At 52.1% G+C, this 11,327-nt stretch overlaps 1 long non-coding RNA gene across 1 annotated transcript in view; it reads left to right on the plus strand.

Annotated features, from left to right (window-relative positions):
• LOC128095614 (uncharacterized) overlaps window positions 1-8,336 on the plus strand; it is a 39,412-nt gene extending 31,076 nt beyond the window's left edge. The window contains exon 3 of the long non-coding RNA XR_008213278.1: window positions 7,496-8,336. This is a non-coding gene — a long non-coding RNA (uncharacterized LOC128095614). The remainder of the gene's footprint in view (window positions 1-7,495) is intronic.
• The last annotated feature ends 2,991 nt before the right edge of the window (window positions 8,337-11,327 follow it).

Consider the following 11,327-nt stretch of genomic DNA (forward strand, 5'->3'; position numbering starts at 1 on the left):
AGGGTATACCCATGCAGTGGTTGGACGCAGGGGGCTGCCATGTCTTTGTTATCACTCCCTGACCTCAGGTAACCTTGTAGCACCACAGTCAATATCTTCCAGCCTGGGTCTAGCCAAGGGGCAGAACCATGGCTTCAGAGTGGGACACTGAACCCTAGAAAAAGAGGATGCCAAGTGGGCCGTGGCGACACAAGTTTTAATCCCAGCATTCAGGAGGCAGAGGCAGGCAGATCTCTGAGTTCAAGACTAGTCAGGTTCCAGGACATACAGGGCTACGCAGAGAAACCCTGTCTTGAAAACCAGAAAACGGGGGGACAGGGGGGAAAAAGAAAAAAGAGGATCTTGGACATCTCAAGAGTATGGAGGTGCTGACAAGGTGGGTAAAAAACAGGATATATGGAGACATGAAGAAGAACCAACTTTGGCAAAAGCCATTTTACTTCTCTCAGAAACAGGTGGGGCCACTCTGTCAGTGGGTAGGTATATCACTAGGCTTGAGGGCCTGAGATCGGTCTGTTGAGATCCCTAGCCCAGCTGTGACCATGCATGCTTGGACTGGATGTTCATTCACATACAGATGTCCACCCCAGAGTGCAGAGCATTGTGGAGGTGTCTCCAGATTCCAGGAAGAGGCAAGGGAGCTGAATAACCCTCTGGCCCCAAGGCATGCCAATCCACACTGCCAACAGAGCTGCATACATGAGTGTTTATGCGGTGAGTATGTCTCAAGGCTGGGCAGACGGTGGCTGGGCCTTTAAGGTTGGAGTCCACCTTCCAGGCGAGTACATGAGACTCAGTGTGTTTCACTGACCTCCATCCATCCCGTGGATCAGTATATCATTGTTCCCAGTGGTCTGTCCTAAAGCTAGGCTCACATTTCCGCCAAGGTAAGCACTGGACAGTCAGTTATCTGCTGGCTTTGGTGAAGTTTAGTTCTTTGGTGGGAAGAGGTCAGCTGGCAGATGACCCAACATAGTTGGGTAGGGCTCTTCTTTCAGGGAAGCAATGTCTATCACCCTCTAAGGGACCATGAATGAGCAAGGAGAACAGGAGCCATGGTGTTTCTATTGCTCCTGTGCTCTGATGAAGATCAGGGCCTCCAACTGCACAGGGCTTGTCTCGTGTCCTTGTGTCCATGTGTCCACATTTTCCACATTTATGTCTCTCACACCCACCCATCCCCGCCTATCCGTGGACTGTGTGAACCACAAGAACTAGCCAAATGCCGTCATCACCTTTTACATGCACATTTAGTAATGACTATTTTTGGAAACACTAAACCTATAATTTCTTTGCATAAGACAGACTAATTTTCACACAGTAGCTGAGGAATTCCCAAACATGTTTGTTTATGTTAAACTAATTTGTATGTTTACGATACTTGACCTTGTTGAAGAAACGTTTGTAGAACAACCATCATTTGTTCCTGCGTTTGCCTCAGCCCCTTTCTTTTTAGCACTTGCACGAAGTGAGGAGCGTTCACGGACGTTCTGCAGCCCCATTTGGTCCTCTGTGGCAGGCTGGCTCACAAGTCCCCATGGCTGTGTGGAGAGTTTCCATCTCTGTCAGGCCTGTTTTCTGAGCTAATGTGAGGGAGTAAGAACATCTCCTTAAATGCCTGTAATTCCTTGTTACTCAGGAGCTAACAGATTTGCTTGTTTGCTTGTTGGAGCCCAGGCAGGCCTTGAACTTGCTATGTGACTGAGGATGTCTCTGGACCTGTGCTGGGACGTCAGGGGTGCACCACTATGCCTTTTTTTTTTTTTTAAGATTTATTTGCCGGGCGGTGGTGGCGCACGCCTTTAATCCCAGCACTCGGGAGGCAGAGCCAGGCGGATCTCCGTGAGTTCGAGGCCAGCCTGGGCTACCAAGTGAGTCCCAGGAAAGGCGCAAAGCTACACAGAGAAACCCTGTCTCGAAAAACCAAAAAAAAAAAAAAAAAAAAAAAAAAAAAAGATTTATTTATTATGTACACAGAAGAGGGCGCCAGATCTCATTGCAGATGGTTGTGAACCACCATGAAGGTGCTGGGAATTGAACTCGGGACCTCTGGAAGAACATTCAGTGCTCTTAACCTCTGAGCCATCTCTCCAGCCCCTATGCCTGGTTTTATGTGGTGCTGGGAATGAGACTCGGGGCTTCCTGCATGTTAGGCAATCACTCTACCAACTCAGCTATATCATATTTTACTTCATTATGTTTTACCCAATATTTGAATGTAAAGAAACATTCCTTGTGAAACATAGCAATAACAACAATAAATAATAAAACACGCTCCCATGTGTCTGAGTTCACAAAGGTGTGATTAATTTGGGGGATGAAATAAGCTGTTAGGGCTCCTCGTCTTCCTTGGAGACAATTGTCCTCCCCTCCTGTTCTCACCCACCTGCTGCCTTGTCACCTCAGCAGTCACTGATCTCCTCTTGTGCGTTTACGGCCTCATCCATCCACTCCCCCCACCTCCCCACCCATCCACTCCCCCGCCACTTCCCCATCCATCCACTCCCCCTCACCTCCCCATCCATCCTCTGCCCATTGTCTTAGGGTTTCCATGTGATGAAACACCATGACCAAAAGCTGCTTGAGAAGGGAAGGATCTATTTATTTAGTCTGCTACCAAGGGAAGCCAGGGCAGGAACTCAAAGAGATCAGGAACCTGGAGGCAGTAACAGAAGTAGAAGCCATGGAAGAGGGCTACCTACTGGCTTGCTTCTCCTGGCTTGCTCAGCCTGCTTTTTTTGTTTCTTTCTTTTTTTTTCTTTTTCCTTTTCTTTTTCAAGACAGGGTTTCTCTGTGTAGTTTTGGTGCCTGTCCTGGACCTCACTCTGTAGACCAAACTGGCCTCCAACTCACAGAGATCCGCCTGACTCAGATTAAAGGCGTGCGCCACCACTGCCTGGGTGCTTTTTTTTTTTTATTTATAGCACCCAGGACCACTATCCCAGGGGTGGCATCACCACAGTGAGCCTAACCCTCTCATCAATAACCTCAAGAAAATACACCACAAGCTTTCCCATAGGACAGTCCGATGGGGGCATTTTCTTTCAACTGAGACTCTGTCTTTCCAAATGCTCTAGCTTATGTTAAGTTAAAAAAAAAAAGTTAATCAGGACACTCATCTACCCATCCACACACTCATCTATCCATCCATCTACTTCTTCATCCTCCCAGCCATCTAGGCTGTGCTGGCTAAAAGAACATTTAGCTGTCAGTGGCACAAGGAGGAGAGGCCCAGCCATGTGACTTTCAGCCGAGTCCAGACCTCTGTGTCCCACATCCCAAGGGAGGAGGTGGGAGCAAACTGCATCCTATTCAACATTAAGGGAAACGCTGCCTGCCTCGAGCCGGAGAGCATTCTTGGACTGAACTTTTTTCAGTGCCCTACATTTAAACAGCTTGAATTATTTTTCAAGCACCATCATATTTAACCTTTAGAAATGATTGGCCTCCTAATGGGGTGTCTGCCTTTGACTGTGCAGCTGGAATGTGACAAGACCTCATTTCTTAGAGCACTTTTCTCCCCCCTGTGCTCTGAGCATAGGAAAACTAAATCCAGGCCATATAAATCACCCAGTGTCCACTTCACACCCGCCGACTGTAGGACAGGGTGTTGGCTGACAGGCGGGAAGATGTGAGGGTGGGCCAGGAGGAGTTGATGCTCAGATGGGACAGTCTTTGACTGTGACCCTGGACCAGCAGAGAAGGTGTGATGAGATTCTGGGGCAGAGCTCATCCCAATTATGAATGCATAGGCCTGAGTGGTTAGGAGGGGCAGGGTTACCTGACTGGCACTTGGGGCCACTGAAGGTCACTAAGGGGAAATGACTTGTAATGTTTGGGTTTAGATCCTTAGGGAATCAAAACACGTATTTAGATATGAGTCAGAGAAAGTCAGGTACTCACTCCATCATTGTGGACCATCCCATAGTTGCTCATGGGCCGAGAGACTGTGGTTTGAAGCCAGGCCAGATAGGAGTAGACCAGTCTGAACATTGCAGTGCTCTAGGGGTGTGGAATCAGACTAGACTCCCTGAGAGGCTCCCAGTAGAGGCTCTGGTCTCACTCCTGCTGCTGTGACCTGAAAGAACCTGCCTGACCTTCACAGGTGGCTTGACCACTTCTGGGGCTCCTGAGCCAGGGAGTGTTTTCTAGAGATGAGGGCAGCTCAGGTGGCTATGGAAATCTGTGTGTGGGCTTGTTAAGTTGTGGACAGATGGCCCATGAGGTAGCCATTGGAGTGGATTTTTACCTGCTTTGTAGCAGTCACTGGAACCATACAATTGAGGTGCTAGAACCCCCTCAATTGCACCAATGAATTGTACCAGGAGCATCCTGTGAGACCCTCAGCTAGAACTCTTATTGGCTGTGATAGCGTGTTGTGTCAGGCATGTCTGTCACGTGGGACCCTCAGCTAAATCCCTATTGACTATACCAACAACACATTATGTCAATACGTCTCTCATGTGAGACCCTCAGCTAAAACCCCCACCGACTATGCCAATTCATCCTGTCAGGTGTATGCATCCTACCGGACCCGGGGGTTGACTGTTGGGGATTCTACCTGACTCAGGGTAGGGTGACTCTGCTGATTAGAGCCAAGACTTGCTAGGGCAGGTAGCTAGTCTCTGGGTCTCCAGTTCCCCACTGCCTGATGGACGAGTAGCTTCTTAGGTAGGGGTCAAGTCAGGGAGGGCTGTCCTTGCCTGTGGTCCAGTGACACTAGACCTCATTGCCTGCCTTAGTGGGGCGTGGCATTGAAGCCCCGTCTTAGGAGCTGCAGTTCCTGGCTGGCTCACTTACAATGGGAGCATTTTTTTTTTTTTACCCTATTATGTAACAGTAAAAGAAGAAAAGTGAATGTGATGTGTTAATTTAACTTGCCTGGAAAAAGTATTTGCACAGTGGTTAGGCAATGTTGAAAGAGCAGCTGCTCCTCCCTCAGGGGGAAACTGGGCCCAGGGACGATGCTGATCCATGCTCTCTACCAATGTCTCTTGGCACACATTGGCCAGGGGTATTCCAAAGCCTCAGCCTCTCGGTTGGGCACTGGATGTCAACTCAGCAGGTAGCCATCACCTTGCCGCTCATCGCAGTAAGATGGCCCTACAGATGTCACATATGTGCAGCTATAACAGGTGTGTTATCCCCACTGCTGTGCGAAGGTCACAGGAGGACATGCTTCTTGTAAGGAGGGTCCCAGCTCCACCAACCAGCTAGAGAGTGCAAACCAGCAGGTGACTGAATGCCTGCCTTGGTGACTGCTTGTCTGTGTCATCTGCTGTCCTATGGTTTCACTGTGATTTTCCATGTGGTGTCCCTGGGAGTCCTATAGGGAGGCATGCAGACCACATTGAACCGAGGGTTCCTTCCTGAGGCAGCTGTCCCATTCACAATGGGAGAGGTGACATGGAGAGCCGCATCCTCTCTTGTGCAATGTCCCCAGCACCAAGTTGAAGGGATAAGTGTGCAGGCAGCACAGCAGTCAGTGTGACTTGAGCAAAGACGTGGGCGGGCTCTTTGGATGGACTGAATGGCTTGTGTCCAGCTGCTTCCGGAAGTGCCTGCGGCTGAGTAGGGCAGTCCTGTTTCCAACAGAGGGCTGAGCCTGCCATACTGGCTCCCTACCTTGAAGAGACTGCCTGACCCTCCCGGAGACCCAGATGATACAGACCAGAGGAAGTCACTTTCAGGCCATTTGGGGGTTCCTGCTCCCTTACACAGGAAGAGCAATCTCCTTTGTTTTAAGTTGTTGCTGATCTTAGGGGGTGTAGAGAACTCTGTTTCTCAGTGGAAAGATAGGATGCTTTACATCCTACTGAGCATTTGGAGAGGATGGAAAGAAAAGAAATGGAAACAAATTAAAGATAAGCAGGTGAAGATGTCCTCCAGAAAGGTTCCGGGGCTGTCCCTACTAACCCTAAACACTAGCATAGGATGGTAACTGCACATGTAGACCCACTCTGGGGTATGTCCGCCCCAGCCAGGGGACTGACTTAGATGCTTAGACACTTAGAAGACCCACCTGAGGGGCAAGAGAGAGCTCCCTCCTAGACAGACCCCTCAGGATGAAAGCCATCATAGCCATACACCAAAACAAGGTGCTAGGAGCGGGGAGACCCAGGGTAAGTCAGCTTTTTGAATCAAAAGTAAAACCACTCAAGTGAGCAACCCCCAGTGAGATGTTGGAAGGGAGCAAGTGGATTTCCAGATGGGCTCTAATGGTCTACAGACTTCCCTGCACAGGGGGCAGTGGGGGCGGAGGAGAGAGGAGTGGGAAGAGACAGGTGGGATGGCACAGTAGAGGAGATGGAGGCTCCTGATGCATGTTGTGGTCACTGGGAAACTCCTCACTGACTATGAAAGCTGACTGCAGGTCTTCGCACACCATGGAGTAGAAAGTATAGCACAGGACGCAGGTGGTAACCAAGGCAAAGAAGGGCAGAGACAGTGAAGACAGTGTTTGCTCCGTCCTGCCTTGTCCCGGTGGAATCCGTGCCTGCCACCTGCCTCCATTCTGGGACACCTTCCCAGGAGCTTCCATGTGTCTACCACAGCCCCTTGCATGGTGCTGGACACAGGGGAGCAGTTTCAGTGAGCTCGGAGTAACAGGCTGCATCTGAAGGTCTTGATATCCACGTCACCTCAGACCTGCAAATGGATCCGTGAAACTGTTTTGACACAGAGGTCATGAGAGTCTGGTGTCTGTGCTGTGAGACATCACCAGAGCCCCACTGGTTGGCACAGTCTCCTCTCCTGGTGTCAATGTTGTGACTGTTTGCGACCGGGGAAAGCAGCTGCCTCTCCCTTCTGGAGGCTCTAGTTAGGAAGGGGTAATGGGAGACTGGGTGGTGGATGGGAGGCAGGGTGGTGGATGGGAGGCTGGGTGGTGGATGGGAGGCAGGGTGGTGGATGGGAGGCTGGGTGGTGGATGGGAGGCAGGGTGGTGGATGAGAGGTGGCGGGTGGGAGGCAGGGTGGTGGGTGGGAGGCTGGGTGGTGGGTGGGAGGCAGGGTGGTGGGTGGGAGGCAGTGTGGTGGGTGGGTGGGGCTGGGTGGTGGTGGGGGGCTGGGTGGTGGGTGGGTGGGGCTGGGTGGTGGTGGGGGGCTGGGTGGTGGGTGGGGGGCTGGGTGGTGGGTGGGGGGCTGGGTGGTGGGTGGGGGGCTGGGTGGTGGTGGTGGGGCTGGGTGGTGGGTGGGTGGGCTGGGTGGTGGGTGGGTGGGCTGGGTGGTGGGTGGTGGGACTGGGTGGTGGGTGGGAGGCTGGGTGGTGGGTGGTGGGACTGGGTGGTGGGTGGGAGGCTGGGTGGTGGGTGGTGGCAGTCACGTGCTTTCTACCTATCATTGCTGACTCTCCTTAGAATTGTCCAAGTCAGCCTGTACACAGGGGTATGTGATGTGCGGCATCCTTCTCCCCTCTCCTCCCTCTTTCTTCCAATTGTTCCCTTCTCCCCCTCCATCCTTTTCTCTTTCTTGACTTCCTTTTTCTTCCTCCTCAGCTGCCTCAGCTGCCCAAACAGCCCATCATCTGCAGCTACAAACTTCCTGGAGGGCATGGCTACAACATGACTTGTAGGTGGCTGACTTCTGGCTCCGAGGCTCTGGACCAGCGTGGCCTAGGATCCCTGAAACCTTCAAGCAAGAGAGGATATGTTCTGATGCACTCTCTTGGTTTAGGTACAGACACAGAGTATGGGTGTCTGATGGGCACTTACCCCCCAGGCAACCCTTAGCATACTTGGACCACAGCTCTTGTCCTTCTGAGCCCCTAAATGCTCCCTTCAAGCAGCTGTGAGGACTGTGACAAGTGGGTGCCCCCATGGAGTCATAGCCAGATCCAGATTGTCTGGAGCTGTAGGGCGGTGAGGTCTGGGAGGCTGCCTCCAGAATTTTGGGATCCCAGAGTTGCTGCTCCTTCATCATATGTCATGCATGAGGCAGGGGATGATTTTGGACAAGGTTTTCAGCAAGGTCAGTTTCATTTATTTCATTCCTTCTAAGTCAGTTCTCCCAGTGAGAGCCTCTGCAAGGACATTCTGACAGACTCAAGGATGAATGTGAATACCTCAGGCTAGAGCCTCTATAGATAACCTGTGTGTGAACATTGGGGCCCACGGCAAAATCTTTTGTATGAGCCAGTTCCTATGAGCTTAAGTTCCTGGGCCTGTGGCTTCCAGACCATCCTTCCCAAGCCTGGCTCTGATTGGTGCCCTGGTGCTGGGCTTGGACGGACTGGCATGTGCTCCCAGACTCTGAGGATGCTGGAGGGAGGGCACAGAAAATGTCAGCTGTTCTACAGACAGGGGGCATTCTACTTCCCGGAGGTCCTGGGATACTTGTCTCTAATAAATGCTTCTCCCTCCCAATGTGTGACTTCAGCTTGTACAGGCGACAGATCTCAGACTGTTTGCCATGGGTAGCTGCTGTCCCTCTGGACCTCCATGTAGGGCATGTTCATCTGTGATGCCTGTGTGGCCAGCTCATGGTTGAGCTGACACTGTCTACTCACTGTCCCTTCTCTGTGTTCCTTCCTTTGAGGATGGTCCGCCTGTTCATGCTGGCCTGTAGCAGCCTCTCTCCCCATGCTGTGGCCAGCAGGAGGCTAGGGACCTCAGCATACCTAGCTAGATCACTCCAAAGAGCAAATCTTTTACCAGCTCTCTATGTTACACTGGAACATAGTGGGGTCCCTGTCTTCTGTGCTTTGTCTCTGGGTTCTTGTGCTCTGGGCAGATTTAGATTCTGTCCTCCTTAAGATAGGGTCGCCAGCCATGATCCTAACTTCTCACTGAGGTTCTTGGAAACACCTGTTGTTGGAACGTGAAGGCTTCTGTGAAATGCTATTGCACCGTAAGTCTGCCTTTTAGATGGACACTCAGCCACATAGTGGTGTGTGCACATGAGAACCAAAATCTGTACTGGACCACGGGATTTTGAGGCTGTCTCTTCTCAGTTGGTCCCATCTGACTAACGTCCCAGAATCCCAGCTCCTCCCAAAGGAGATGAAGTCAGTGTCAGCTTGTACTAGGCTAGGCTTAGTGTCTGCAGGCCCTTAAGATCTGAGCTTTCAGCCTGGATAAATGCTATCTTAGGGGCCCTCTGAGTCTCCTTAGTCTCTAGCTCAATGCCAGTCGGTTGTCCAAGCATCCAGCTAAGACTCACATGTCAGCGAAGGAAGTGGCACTCTGTCTATAATATGAAGGGGACCAGTCACTAGCATGGTCTCCAAGGCAGTCAGAACTGCGGGACCAGTAAAGGCCTTCAAACACAGGATAGTAAAGGTACTCCAGGAGGTGGTGGTGAGCACCAGGCTGACCATCTGTAACAGGTCTCCACAGACAACCTCTTCTGGTCCAGAGCAAGACCCAAGAACTACTGGAGTCTCACTGTAGGCTGGCAGTACCACTCTGCTTTGGGACCCTTTAGGCGCATCACACTGGGGAGCCTAATTAGATGGGCACAGCCCAGGCTGCTGGAAAGAGCTCGCTCATCTCATTCTACGATGGTCACACATTGGATCTGCTGGAGGCTCACGCCTAGCACAAAGGGCAGAGCCTGTGTCTCACGTTGCTGACCCTGCTAGAGCAGGCAGGCCTATGAAGCTGCCGGTGTGCTACGCTTCCACCAGGTGTGTGAGTTGGGATGGTCCTAGGGCCTGAAGCTCCAGGGAGAAGTTGGGTAGGACTTGGCCACACTGCATGGCTTTCTGAGATTCTTCTTTGCTTCAGCCACATGCTGATGCCTGTCTGTAGACAGTTATGGACTGGCACATGGTAGACTGTACAGTAAGCAGTTGTGAGCCACAGCAGGCTGTGGGATGAAGCCCCTTGCTGCATGGAATCCGCCTTGTGGCAGGTGATAGGGAGCTCAGGGATGCCCCGGCTGCCGGTGAGGGTCACAAGACAGACAGGGCAGAGCATCACGATCAGGGTCTGACCCCATCCCCTGCCTTCTCTGCTCTCCCTACCCTGGTTCCACCAGGAGCCTGGTACATGGCAGTGACCTGCAGACTGCGTGGTGCTTAAGAGCTCTGGTGAATCCATTTTCCAACTGCAAGAAGGAGCTGCTGAACCAGACCTCAGGACACTGCCACTAGCTAGGGTGGTCTACAGTAGCCCGACTTGAGATGCTGCCCCACCTGGTGCTGGGTGTACCCACAGGGGAAAAACAATCCCACGGTGACTGTCCCCAAGAAGACACCATACTCTGGTGTTGCTGGGTGCTGGCTCAGTCAGCTTTGTGTTTTAAAGAGTTTATGAGTGGAAGCTTTGAAGAGGTCCTGTCTTTTGGCTTGAGGCTCCAACAGCTGCCTGTCCTGCTGCCCCTTCGGTCCCGATGAGCCTGGCTGAGACCTGTGGTGGAAGAGCCCTCAGCAGGGCGTGGTTGTGTCACCTTGTACGCTGCAGAGGCCTCGGTGGTAAGCAGGACCACAAGATCCAGTCTCTAGCCCTCAGACCCTCCCTTGTTCATGAATGATGGGAACAGCATGGATGGTTCTCCTTTGACTCTGGGACACCTGGAGCCAGCTGGCTTGGCCCTCTGAGGACGCCGAAAGTGGGTAAGAAGCTGTGGGAACTAATACAGCCCTTGTTGGCCTTGGCTGGGCCTCTGTCCCACCCACAGCTGGGGTTTCCTGAGCCCTGTTGGGCCACCACAGCCTTGTCCTGGGTGGCATTGGGCCTGGCTGTGTCTATACCATAGCCCCGGTGACCTGATGTGGGGCATGGCCCTGTAGTCCAGCACCGGTGGTCTCTGAGGCCCTACCAGTGTTTTTGCACCCTCTTTGACCAGCTTGCTTCCCACTGCCCGTGGGCACAGACCAAGCAGTGAGCCCTCCGCTAGACAGACAACTGTTCTGGAAGTTGCTGCTATTTGTAACCGTGTGGGACCCAGGCTTCCACACTGGCTGGGAGCCTAGGCTGCATGCTAATCGTGTGTCCTGCAGGCAGCAGCACTTTGGGGCTGAGCAGGGCTCTGTCAGCTTCTGTGGGAAAACCGATGGCGGGAGTGACTTGAAATAACCTTGCTCTAATTCGGTATGCATACTTATGCTGACAATTTCTTAAGAGGAGAATGATTTGGTTCCTTCCCAAATCTGCATTTAAATGAAGAGATAACTCATTCATCCTGGCACTCAGCACACCAGGCAGCCACTGAGGCTATGACAAAGACAGCTGCTGAATCAGCCCCCCGACCTGCTGTGGACCCGTGTCTAAGGCATGGTTCCTTAGTCAGGGCCCGCTATCCTTAGAAGCCAGTGTCGACTCAGTAGCTTGTGTGGCAGGTAGGATACGGGGATCACATGACTGGGAATAGGTCTATGTCTATGCA

This window comes from Peromyscus californicus, unplaced genomic scaffold (genome assembly GCF_007827085.1).
Source record: "Peromyscus californicus insignis strain IS unplaced genomic scaffold, ASM782708v3 Scaffold_4__1_contigs__length_199733344, whole genome shotgun sequence".
Lineage (NCBI taxonomy): Eukaryota > Metazoa > Chordata > Mammalia > Rodentia > Cricetidae > Peromyscus > Peromyscus californicus.